The sequence below is a fragment of the Callithrix jacchus genome, chromosome 7 (genome assembly GCF_049354715.1).
Source record: "Callithrix jacchus isolate 240 chromosome 7, calJac240_pri, whole genome shotgun sequence".
Taxonomy (NCBI): Eukaryota; Metazoa; Chordata; class Mammalia; order Primates; family Cebidae; genus Callithrix; species Callithrix jacchus.
The window spans coordinates 145,939,199-145,951,877 of NC_133508.1; the positions used below are offsets into that span (position 1 = coordinate 145,939,199).

Genomic DNA, 12,679 nt, shown 5'->3' on the forward strand with positions numbered 1-12,679 from the left:
CCAAATTCCAGGGGACACAAGCCAAGCTCTCCCCAAAATTTCATGACCATACTTCCACCTCCAAGGCAGACCTACTGGTTTTGCAGCTCAGCAAGAATTCATCCAAGAAATAAGATGCACCCTCCCAATTTTTGCAGGCTTACCGATATTATCTCTTAGAACAAGCACACCTTTATCTGTATGTGTGCGTGTGTGTGCGTGTGCACGCATGCACACACGCACACACACACACGCATGAACATGCATACTTTAAATCACAGCAACTCTGACTCCCAGGACTGCTTGCACTCCCCAGTAATTTTTGTTTCTGAAGAATCCCACCCCTCTAGTCTCCTCAAGCCCCTAGTCTCTAAGGAAGGACGAGCCCTTATATCCAGCTGGAGAGGACCCCGTTCTTAAGGCTCCTGAGGAAGGAACATGGAAGACAATAAAGAGTGAGTCCAGGACTTCGCCTTGGCCACTGACCAACTGATGAGGCTGAGTTGGTGGCTCTCTTTAGAGTGTGGAGAACTAAGTGCCTCTGGGCCTCACATCTGTACTTTATTTGTATTTCTGGGACAAGAGGAAAACTCTCACTCAGCAATCACCCTGTTACACATGAGGGTGAAGTCCCTCATGATGGCTGTGGGGCAGCCTAGAGAGTGATCTGGCCTGAGTGGAGCAGAGGAAAGAGGGTTCCAAGAGAGGTCTCTGGGAACAAAATGGTGACAAAGGAGGGACTGGAATTATTTAAAGATAAGTTTGCCAAATATGATGTAGTGTATTTGGGAAATACATGTTTACCAACACATATGTTTAAAACTAACTCTATAAACTTTTTTTTTTTTTTTTTGAGACGGAGTTTTGCTCTTGTTACCCAGGCTGGAGTGCAATGGCACGATCTCGGCTCACCACAACCACCGCCTCCTGGGTTCAGGCAATTCTCCTGCCTCAGCCTCCTGAGTAGCTGGGATTACAGGCACGCGCCACCATGCCCAGCTTATTTTTTGTATTTTTAGTAGAGACGGGGTTTCGCCATGTTGACCAGGTCTCGATCTCTTGACCTCGTGATCCACCCGCCTCGGCCTCCCAAAGTGCTGGGATCACAGGCTTGAGCCACCGCGCCCGGCCAAAACTTTTCAAAAATAAATCTGCCATAAGTTGGATATGGTCTAGGGAGGAGGTAAGTAAAGGGAGGCCAAATACACAGGTGGAACTCATGCCTTTCACTCGCACTTTAGAGTGGTCCTAGTTTTGTTTTGTCCTGTTGTTTGTTTTTTGAGACAGTCTCGCTCTGTCACTCAGGCTGGAGTGCAGTGCCATGATCTCAACTCACTGCAACCTCTGTCTCCTGGGTTTAAGCAATTCTCCTACCTCAGCCTCCCGAGTACCTGGGATTACAGGTGCCCACCCAGCTAATTTTTGCATTTTTAGTAGAGCCAGAATTTCACCACATTGGCCAGGCTGGTCTCAAACTCCTGACTGACCTCAGGTGATCCACCTACCTCAGCCTCCCAAAGTGGCTGGGATTACAGGCTTGAGCCAGCACGTCCAGCCAGTCTTAGTTTTAGTTAAGGGAGTGCCCTGCCATCAGTTGGTTTTATCATTGTTAGCATTATTCCTTTCACTGCACTGTGCTCCCAGAATAAGAGGAAATAGAAGACAACCTTGGAAGGTTTTTTGGTGTTGTGTTGGTGTGGGAGTTGTTTGTTTTGTTATTTTTTGCTCTGCAAAATAATACAAATAAATGTAAAACAATGATGCATAACTAAAAATTCATTCTCATCTTAGCAAAGTCAGCAACTCGTTTTAGTACATCTGTGGGAACAAAACATTTACTCAAGGGAACGTGAGACCTTTTTCAAAGAAAGAAACCAATACCTTATCTCCTTTTCTCTGAGATTTGGAGTTAGGGAGCTTGAACTGTCTATATTTAGGCTGGTCACAGTGAAAGTCAATGAGTCTTCTGAAATAAAGTTGTTACGACACCATAAAGAGGGAACCAGTGTTCAGTGCTGAGCCCCAGAGCTGAGCCAAGAGAGAGAAAACTATGATTTTTTTAGTCCATGAGGCAGTGTATGGTGGAATCTACCCTAATCCAGCCCACTTGAGGAGAAGTCACTGCATGTTATTTCAAAGATCTGATTCCTGAAGTCTAATCTGTAGGAAACCAGGCTTACTACAACAGAAAGTCCATGAAGTAATAAATTCCAGAATCTAAACTGAACTTGCTCTCCAGGAGAGATTTGAATAGATTCAAATCCTGGAAAAGTGTTAAGCGGGGAGAAGTAAAAAGAGCAATGCATTTTGAGTTACAGTCAATTTGGATAGACCCTTTTTCACTAAGAGTATCATCAAGGAAACATGATCGCCTATCCCTAAAAATCACCTCCTGTGGGTGCTCCAGCCTCCTTGGCAGGAAATTTTACCCCAGTTATGCAGGGGAGACTCCAAATGGAGGACAAGGCGTCACCAGTGTAGACGCATCAACAGATAGCATCAAGGCAGTCTAGATCGATCACATTGTCACTCTCACTAGCTCCTAAGTATTGGTAATAAGTACATGGGATTCCTGAAAAAAAGGAGGGCATTGAGGAAAATGGATCAGAATTGCTGCCAATGTAGACTTGTAGATTCCAGTGGTCTGTGTCCTGGAGCACTAAGGGGAACGGTTTCCACTTCAAACTATAGAAGTGTTCAACTCAAGTATTTTGTTTTAAATATTAAAGTTTGAAATGAGAGTTTCACAACTAAAAATAACTCAGCCAACATAGTGTTCTTCCACACCCTTAGGCAGCCTCATCTGATACAGCTGTCTGTTCAAGTCTGCCAACAGGACAGTTAAAAATAGACGGCCAGTCTCCTTTAAGGGTGTTGCATAATTGATTTAAATAGTTTTCCATGTTCATTTTTCTAGATTAGTTCTCTCCACACATTTTTTCTTGTCCTCCCTTAAAAGACATTGGAAAATCTATGTATCCTTCACAAATGTTCAAAGTTGACCACTGAATATTTTGAATATCTTTAGATAGCTGAAAAGTTTATTTGTCCATGGGTTAATATTACCTTATGGCTAGAATCAGTCAGAATTTAGCTATTCCTGTCTTTTGTTTATGTCTATAGCACTAAAAAACTTTGTTCTAGGTCGGGTGCCATGGCTCACACCTGTAATCCCAACACTTCGGGAGGCCGAGGCGGGTGGATCACGAGGTCAGGAGATCGAGACCATCATGGCCAGTATGGCGAAACCCCATCCCTACTAAAAATACAAAAATTAGCTGGCCATGGTGGCGCACACCTGCAATCCCAGCTACTTGGGAGGCTGAGGCAGGAGAATCATTTGAACCAGAAAGTCAGAAGTTGTAGTGAGCCGAGATCGTGCCACTGCACTCCAGCCTGGTGACAGAAAGAGATTCTGTCTGAAAAAAAAAAACAACAAACTTTGTTCTTATAAATAAATAAACGAGATTGGAAGGTTTTTTTTTTTTTTAAGCAATATTGATCAATTCTTTAAAACTTTCTTTTTTTTTTTTTGAGACGGAGTTTCGCTCTTGTTACCCAGGCTGGAGTGCAATTGCATGATCTCGGCTCACTGCAACCTCCACTCCTGGGTTCAGGTAATTCTCCCTCCCGAGTAGCTGGGATTACAGGCACGCACCACCGTGCCCAGCTAATTTTTTGTATTTTTAGTATAGACAGGGTTTCACCATGTTGACCAGGATGGTCTCAATCTCTTGACCTCGTGATCCACCCGCCTCGGCCTCCCAAAGTGCTGGGATTACAGGCGTGAGCCACCGCGCCTGGCCCTAAACCTTTCAAGTTAAATGCCAAAGAACATACAGAGTTCAATTGTCAAAGATAATTTTTAATGATCTATTTAGATTACAACCTATCTAGGGCCAACTTAAATTTTGATAAGAGCAATTAATTAGAAACCATCTGACTTACAAATGTGTTTATTACTCTGTCATTTGAATCATTCATTTCCAGAGTTTCTAGGAAGTATATGAGAAAGATTAAATCAGGACTTACCAAATGACTATTAATTTGTTTGTCTTTCACCTTGTTACAGCACCAAAGTCAGATGAAACTGGTATAAGTATAATCTCTTAAATTAAAGATTATATATTTTTGGTCAGGCACAATGGTTCACACCTGTAATCCCAGCACTTTGGGAGGTCAAGGCAGGAGGACTGCTTGAGCTCAGGAGTTCAAGATTGGCCTGGGCAACAAAGTGAAACCCTGTCTCTACCAAAAATACAAAAATTAGCTGGCCATGGTGGTGCATACCAGTAGTCCCAGCTACTCAGGAGGCTAAGGTGGGAGGATGGTTTGAGCTTGCAGGGCAGAGTTGCAGTGAGCCAAGATCACACCACTGCCCTCCAGCCTGGGCAACAGAACCAGACCCTGTCTCAGAAAAATAAATGAATAAAAATGTAAAAATTTTTTAAATGAAATTGTACATTTTCGTATTTTTCCTATTGAGTGTGAACAAAGACTACATATATTTTGCATCTGATAACTAACATTAATATATGGGAGTGGGGAATTCATCTTAATTTAATAAAGCTGGTTTTCTAAAGTTTAGGGCACTATATCATAGGTTATATTTTTTTATATTTTGTTCAACATCCCATATATATTAGTGTAGATTCTGTTTTTAAGAGTATGACATCATGAAAAGCAATGATAAGATAAACAGGCCAGACTCAACGGCTCACACACTTGCAATTCCAGCACTTTGGGAGGCCAAAGCAGGAGTATCACTAAAGCCCAGGAGTTCAAGACCAGCCTACGCAATATAGAAAATAGAAAAAAAATTAGCCCAGCATGGTGGCACACACCTGTAGTCCCAGCTACTTAGAAGGCTAAGGCAGGAGCCCAGGAAATTGAGGCTGCAGTGAGCCATGATTGTGGCACTGCACTCCAGCCTGAGTGACAGAGGGAGATGGTCTCAAAAAAGAAAAGAAAAGAAAATCAGACAAAGAAAAAGAGCAACTGAGAAATGGTATCAGGCCTAGGGATGGACTTGGGTTTCTTCAGCCTGAAGCCTATATAATTTAAGGTGCACACCTCTTACAGTAAAATAATACAACACTATCCTTAAAAAAATTAGGTATGTTTTCTCAGGAGAAACCAGTGAAAGAAAAGGAAAAAAATAGATATGAAAGTAAATATTTAATAGGAAAACAAAATCTCAACAAATTACAAAATTTTAAAAGATAAATTCTACAAACATCATATAACTCAGAAAAATGATATCACAATGTTATTCATCACTCTATAGCACTTCTTTTACAGTTTTTGGCTGGATACTTTTAATCACCACTTCAAATGGCAATGCCTTTCTAATCATTTTCTCTGAAAAAAATAGAAAGCTGATTGAGACTTTTTTTCTGCATAGGTGATGTATCTTAATTTTATTATTGATAGTGTAGACAAGCTTCTGTTTCGTCATTATTGGTAACTACTGGTTAAGCCACATCTGTCATTTCCTCCCAGTTTCTAGTCAGTAAGTGCTTTTTGCTGGGGCAGCGTTCAGAGACTCCAGCCCATTGATTGACAGGGCTACTGTTACAGTACCTGGGCCAACCCTGCCAAGTCCTTCCTGTCCCCCTTTCTCATCCACCTAAGTGAGTGTGTTGCTCTGATGTGACTCTCTCAAGTGTAACTCGTGATTTGGTAATAGTGGGAGTGTGATGGATGAGGTAATCAGGCAAAAACTATCATCACTCCAACTACAACATACTATTGAATTTGGTATATCCCCCAAAGTGTGAAATTACCCCATTTCTAATATTATGTCTCATCCTTAACAGACATTCATATCAGCCATGGAAAGACTATGGCCTAGCAGGGTATATGTGCTATGATTAAAAGAGACTTCTTCAACATCACTATTTAAATTTTTCTTTTGAAGTATTTTAATACTACAAGGGAATGCATCATAGAAAATTTCTAATGATGGCCGGGTGCGATGGCTCATGCCTGTAATCCCAGCACTTTGGGAGGCCAAGGTGGGCAGGTCACTTGAGGTCAGGAGTTCAAGACTAGCCTGGCCAACATGGTAAAACCCTGTCTCTATTAAAAATACAAAAATTAGCTGGGCATGATGGTTCATGACTGTAGTCCCAGCTACTCAGAAGACTGAGGTAGGAGAATCACTTGAACCCAGGAGGCAGAGGTTACAGTGAGCCAAGATCATGCCACCACACTCCAGCCTGGGCGACAGAGCGAAACTCCAAAAAAAAAAAAAAAAAAAGGAAGGAAGGAAGGGAGGGAGGGAAGGAAGGAAGGAAGAAAAAATTTCATATGGATAAGAGGTAACCCTTTCTTTTGATAAGTAAGAGAATGATAACTGTGAAAAAGAATTTGGTCAAGGGGAAAGGAGAAACAACATTCATATGTGTTCTCTAGTTCTCTTGTTCTCTGAGCCAATAATACTGCTCTCTGTACTGAGCCTACATCAATACAGCTACCTGTGTTATTCAAATCTTCTATATCTTTCATGTATTTTTTCTTCTTAACCTAATGTGAGCTATTCCACTGTGACTGTGGATTTGTCCATTTCTCTCTGCAGTTCTATTTATATATTTTTGGCTTTGTAAATATTGCAGATATTTTATTAGGCAATCAAGTTTAGAACTGTTATATATTACAGGTGAGTTGAATCTTATCATAGTACTTGTCTCATTACACTGTAATTATTTATTTGTATGTTTCACCAATTAGATTCCTGGCTTATTGAGGAAGGCCTGATGTTTGACTCACTGGTTAATACCTGGTACTGCTACTACAGATCAGGCTCTCATTAACTCCTGGCTATTAATATAGCCTCCCAACCAGAACAGTATTAAGCTGCCAATTTCACACACTTGAAGGCCTTGTCAGATTAAATCTTCTAGAAAATAACTCTGATCATAGCACTCTTTTTAAAAATAGTATGTTCCTGTTGTTCACAGAAAAATATACAAACTCCATAGCTTATCATTCAGCTTCTTCGAAGACTTGAAATCACCCTTTTTCATTCATTTTCTTCTCACATTCTAGGTCAATCAACCTGAAATCCCCACTACCCCTACACAGATCCTGCAGTCCTTCTGCTGCCCCCATATAATATCCAAATCCTGGTATAATTTTCCTTCCCACTCTGCACATCCAAACCCTTCAAAGCCAGTCTTAAAAGTCTCCTCCTTTGAAAGCTTTTGGCATTTTCACCCAAATAAAAATATTGTTTCCTTCTTTTGAATAGTGATAAAGGTTAAATGAGGTCATAAGGATGGGGCGGAGTGGGGGGGATCCTAATCAGGTAGGTCTGGTGTCTTTATAAGAAAAGAAAAAAAGCAACAGAGTTCTCTCTCTCTGCCATGTGATGACAGTGAGAAACAGCCATCTGCAAGCCAGGAAGTCAGCCCTTGCTAGGAATCAAGTTGGCTGGCACCTTGATCTTGGACTTCTCAGCCTCCAGAACCATGAGAAATAATTTTTTGTTGTTTAAGCCACAAAGTCTGTGGTATTTTGTTATGGCAGGCTTAGCTGACTAATACAAATGGTAATATCATACTGTTTTGCCAATATTTCTTCAAGGCTTTAGATTTGGCGGGGTATTTGTCAAATTATTAATGTCAAAAAATGATTGTGACCAGGTGTGGTGACTCACGCCTATAATCCCAATACTTTGGGAGGCTGAAGCAGGTGGATCACTTGAGTTCAGGAGTTTGAGACCAGCCTGGGAAAATGGTGAAAGTCCATCTCTCCCCAAAATACAAAAATTAGCTAAGCATGGTGGTGTGTGCCTGTGGTCCCAGCTACTCAGGGAGGCTGAGGTGGAAGGACCGCTAGAGCCCCAGAAGTCAAGGCTGCAGTGAGCCATGATTGTGCCACTCCACTCCAGCCTGGGTGACAGGGCAAGACCTTATCTCAAAAATAAATTAAAAAAAAATACAAAAATAATTCTTAACAATTCAAAGAACCCAGCAAACTCAGAGCCAGAAAAATATTCTTATGTGCATGTTTCCTCAGGTCTTCTTGTCAGATTAACATTTATTTGGTATCATGTTATCATAAAATTTAGTTCTTGAGAGTTATTTATAATATCTTCTGTGATATAGTGTTTTATTTATTTATTTTCCCCCTTATTAATTTTAATTTTTTTGGTGGGGGGAGAGAGATGGGGTTTCGCCATGTTGGTCAGGCTGGTCTCAAACTCCTGACCTCAGGTGATCCGCCCACCTTGGTCTCCCAAACTTCTGGGATTACAGACATGAGCCACTGCACCTAGTCCTCCCCTCTTAAGTATATATTCATGTGATATTTTCAAAGCTAAAATAATTCATTGTTATGTAATTCTGAACTTCCAAGATGTTTGTTTTTATTGTCCTACAAAAAAATTACATCTACTTTTTATATATTTAATACAGGAATTTAAATTCAAATATATTCTTCAAATTTGTAATAGTTTAAGTCAAAGACTCTGACCTCACTCATTCTCTTTTAATTAACTCAACCAACATAAAATATTGTTTGAATTATCCTAGCATTAGGAAATCTCCTACGTCTTAGCATAGTCTGTACAAATAAAAATAGTGACTATATCTACATTCAGAAAGACTGTCCTGGAAAGAAATAAAATGTAAGAAAAAAACAGTGACTATAGCAAGGTTGTACAACTAAAAATAGCATAGTAGAATCATTTTTTAAATGATTTTTAAAAGGCAGAAGAAGAGAATACCAGCATTTAAATGTCAGTTGGGAGTGGATAAAGCTACAAAGGAAACTTTTGTAACAGAGAGAGAGAGAGAACAATCCAAGAGGTAAGAGGAAAATTAAGAGAATGTTGTCATTGGAGGTAAGAGAAAATGTTTCAAGAAAGAAGAGGTTGTAGGGCCCCGTACGGTGGCTCACACCTGTAATCCCAACACGTTGGGAGCCTGAGGCAAGTGTATCGCCTGAAATAAAGAGTTCAAGAGTAGCCCGGCCAACATAATGAAACCTCATCTCTACTAGAAATAAAAAAGTTAGCCGGGTATCGTGGCAGGCCCCTGTAATTCCAGCTACTTGGGAGGCTAAGGCAGGAGAATCGCTTCAATTTGGGAGGTGTAGGTTGCAGTGAGCTGAGATCATGCCACTGCACTCCAGCCTGAGTGACAGAGACTCTGTCTCAATTAAAAAAAAAAAAAAGAAAGAGAGATTGACGATACTAGATGCCAATGAGATATTAAGATGAGAAATGGGATTTAACAATGTGAAAGCCATTAGTAACCTTAGCGGAAGTTGTTATACAAAGGAGACTGAGCAATGGTTCTCAACCAGGGGTGATTTTGCCCTGCAGGGGTCATTTGGCAATGCCTGAAGACATTATTGGTTGTCACCATTGGGGAGAGAGGACTGCTACTCCTATTAAGTGGATCAGGTCCAGGGGTGGTGCTTAACACCCTAAAATGCACAGGATGGTATCCCACAGAAAAAAAGAATTCCCTGGCCTAAACTGCCAATGGTGCTGAGGTTGAGAAACCCTGCCATAGAGTGATACAGGCAGAAGTGAAGCGCACAGAGGGTTTAGAAGTGAGTAGAGGCAGAGACAGAAACAGCAAGTATAGACAACTTTTAAAAAGTTTGCCTGTAAAGAGGAAGAACTCCGGAGATAGCTAGAAGGGAATGAGGGAATGAAGTGAGAATTGTCTTTCTTTGTCTTAATTGGGAGAAAATTGAGCCTGTTTTCCAAAGTGGCAATTGAGGGAGAGTTTGAATATAGAGAATAAAGATAATCTGTAACTTTAGGCCCCTGAGAAGGTGGGAGGGGACAAAATAAAAGGACCAGAAGAAAATTTAGTCTTAGAGATAATTACACCTATATTGTGAGAGAAGAAAAATAGAAAAATACGGACAGAGATATACTTAGGGTTGTGTGTTAAAAACACGATTTAACGGCTTTTATTTTTCGCTATACAGTAGTCCCCCTTTTCGACAGTTTCAGTTTCCCTGGATTCGGTTCCCATCATCAACCATGGTCCAAAAATATTAAATGGAAAATCCCAGAAATAATTCATAGGTTTTAAATTGCATGCCATCTTGAGCAGCATAATGAAATCTCAGTGCTGCCCCATTTGCTACACGAATCATCCCTTCATTCAGTGTAGGCACGCTAAAGACGCTACCTGCATCGTAGGTTTCAGACATCCACTGGGGGTCTTGGAACGTATCCCTGGAGGATAAGGGGTTGCTAATGCTGAAAAAAAAAGGAGTCAAGAATATCTTCGGAGAATCATAGGAATGAGAAGAAGAAGGTTTGGAATAATTATAAAAAGTGGAAGAAAAGTTGACTGAGAGTAGGTATAGGCTTACTGTACAATGTTAAAGACAATTTGAAATTGCTTTAATTTTTTATGTATGAAATTAATATGCCCTATTGCAGAAGTCTCTATAGCAGTGCTTGGTTGCTCAGGCACTGATGCAGAGAAGGCAGATAGTTTGGCTTATCCATGGTTGCAGTCTTCCTCAGCAGATGCCATAATAAAGACAGAAGTGGGCAGGAGATTAGAGTAATGGCAAAAGTATTATTAAAAATATATCATGGAATCTTCACTGGGCAAGAAGAGATGTAGATAAGGGAGACAGGTGAATTGGAAGAATGTATAAATTAATGAACATATATCGAATGTTTTTTCCAAGGCAAAATGTGAATATGCTAGTGGCTGCAATCCATGTTACAAGTGTGCAAACTGAAATACAGAGCAGTTAAATGAACTGTCCCAACACTAATAACAGGGTACTCAGGATACAAGCAGGACAAGCTTTGATTATCACCGGTACAAGTGTTGTGCAAGATGGGTCTCTTTGTGGTGGCCATCTGAGGTTCACCAGAGCTCGGGATGAATTTCGCAATATCACATTATAAAGGTTAAGAAATACACAAACTCAAGGGGTCAGCAACAAAACAATTCACAGGTCCTTTGATTCGCCCACTGTTCCCAGGAAGCAGTATGCAGGGGCCAGGATCATCTGATGGAGACTCAGTCTAGTGTTGCAGGGAAGAGGCTCCCCCCTACTGCTATTCTTTCCTGCATTTCCTTGCAGAGCAAGTAACTTTATCAGAAGAAATAATCAGACAACTTGAATGTTAGGCAGTCTGGGTTGGCAGTTAACTAGTTGGAGGAGGCAACTGAAAGCCCGCTGTACAGCACCCAAGAACAATGGGGACCATGGGAAGTTGTAGCTCCTACAAGACGGTGAAATAATGCCATCAGTTTTCTAGGAAATTGAGTTCAAACATGGCTTCTCCCACCAGTTGAAGAATAATTCCTTGTTCTAGGTAGTCTATTGGTTCAGAGTGAGCTACGGGAGACACTTTCAGACAATGTCACTCCTTGTTATAAAATTTTGTATATTGTTCAATAAATTACATTTAGAATAGCTTGTTGTATGTATATTTTAGCAGATGTCTCTCTTTTTATTTCTTCATCATCCTGTGTGGTTTTTAAAGAAAATGAAGAAACAGAGGATATGGCTTCAAAGTGAAGCGAATTCTTATGAAACAAACCATAATGTTGTTGGCACTTACCAACTAAAACGGTTTAAGTTTAACTTACAGAGAATATTTCTAAATGCGACTTCTGATACATAAGAAAAATAGTATATATAAATACCTACATTCCAAAATGGTGGCATGTTCCATGAGGGTTTTTTTTTTCCTTTTATAACAAAGATGGGGGGGTGGGCAAATAGAAAACAAAGTAAAGAAAACAGAAAGGAGAAAATGTCCAATAGAGATTTTTTTCCCCTTAATTGGCTTAGAGTTAAAGAATAAAATAACAGGAGACCTATGGCAAAGACACAGAAAATATAACTACTGCTGGAAGAGATGAAATTTCTAAGGTCCCAAAATTTCTATTATGTTGTGAAAAGTCAAACCAAACAAAAAGCTGGACTTGACAGAGAAAGCTACCAACTAGTCTTTGTCTGTGGCGTTTTTTGTTTAAAGGATACTCTAAAGCTACCTAAAAATATGCAATATCGAAATTAATGGGCAACTTGCCTTTTCGTATAGAATTCAATAGTCAACAGAATTTCAGAATACGAATGTTCTTCAGGGAGATGCCATGAGAGAAAGAAAAGAGTCATCAGGTTGATCATAGAGCAAATGCGTCCCCTGAAAGTTAAAGGTCATGCTTTGCCTCCAAAAAAATAAACATCAAGGAGAAAGAGGTAAAAAAAAAAATACAGGGAATGCAAAAGAAAAGAAGCCCTCCTTCTCTGACATAAGAGAGAGAGACAGCTTAGGCCACACAAAGTTATAGGTTTTAGAATTGTTAAAGTATCCAGGTGAATTGGCTATCTAATGGCCTGCAGATCTGAGAAAAGTAGGAAGTAAGGAATCCCAAAAATGGAAGCACGTGAGGCACAATGGCATGCCCAGTGCTTCTCAAACTTGAATGTACTTCCAAATCACCTGGAGAGACTGTTAACATGCACACGCTGATTCAGCAAGTCTAGCATTAGGCCTGAGATTCTGCATTTCTAACAAGTTCCCTGATGACACCAATGCTGCTGGTCCTCGGGTCACACTTTGAACAGTGAAGTACTGATGACTCCTGACAACATAGCATCCACTGAACCCAAATAGCAAGTCTCCACATATTTGTTCAGCCATAGAAACATACAGACCTATACAAGATTAGAATACTGGTGGCATGGGAAAACA

At 40.3% G+C, this 12,679-nt stretch overlaps 1 protein-coding gene across 1 annotated transcript in view; it reads left to right on the forward strand.

Moving 5' to 3' along the window:
• The window catches only part of LOC103790893 (uncharacterized), an 89,546-nt gene that overhangs the window by 69,081 nt on the left and 7,786 nt on the right, over positions 1-12,679 (forward strand). The gene's annotated exons all lie outside the window — the stretch shown is intronic.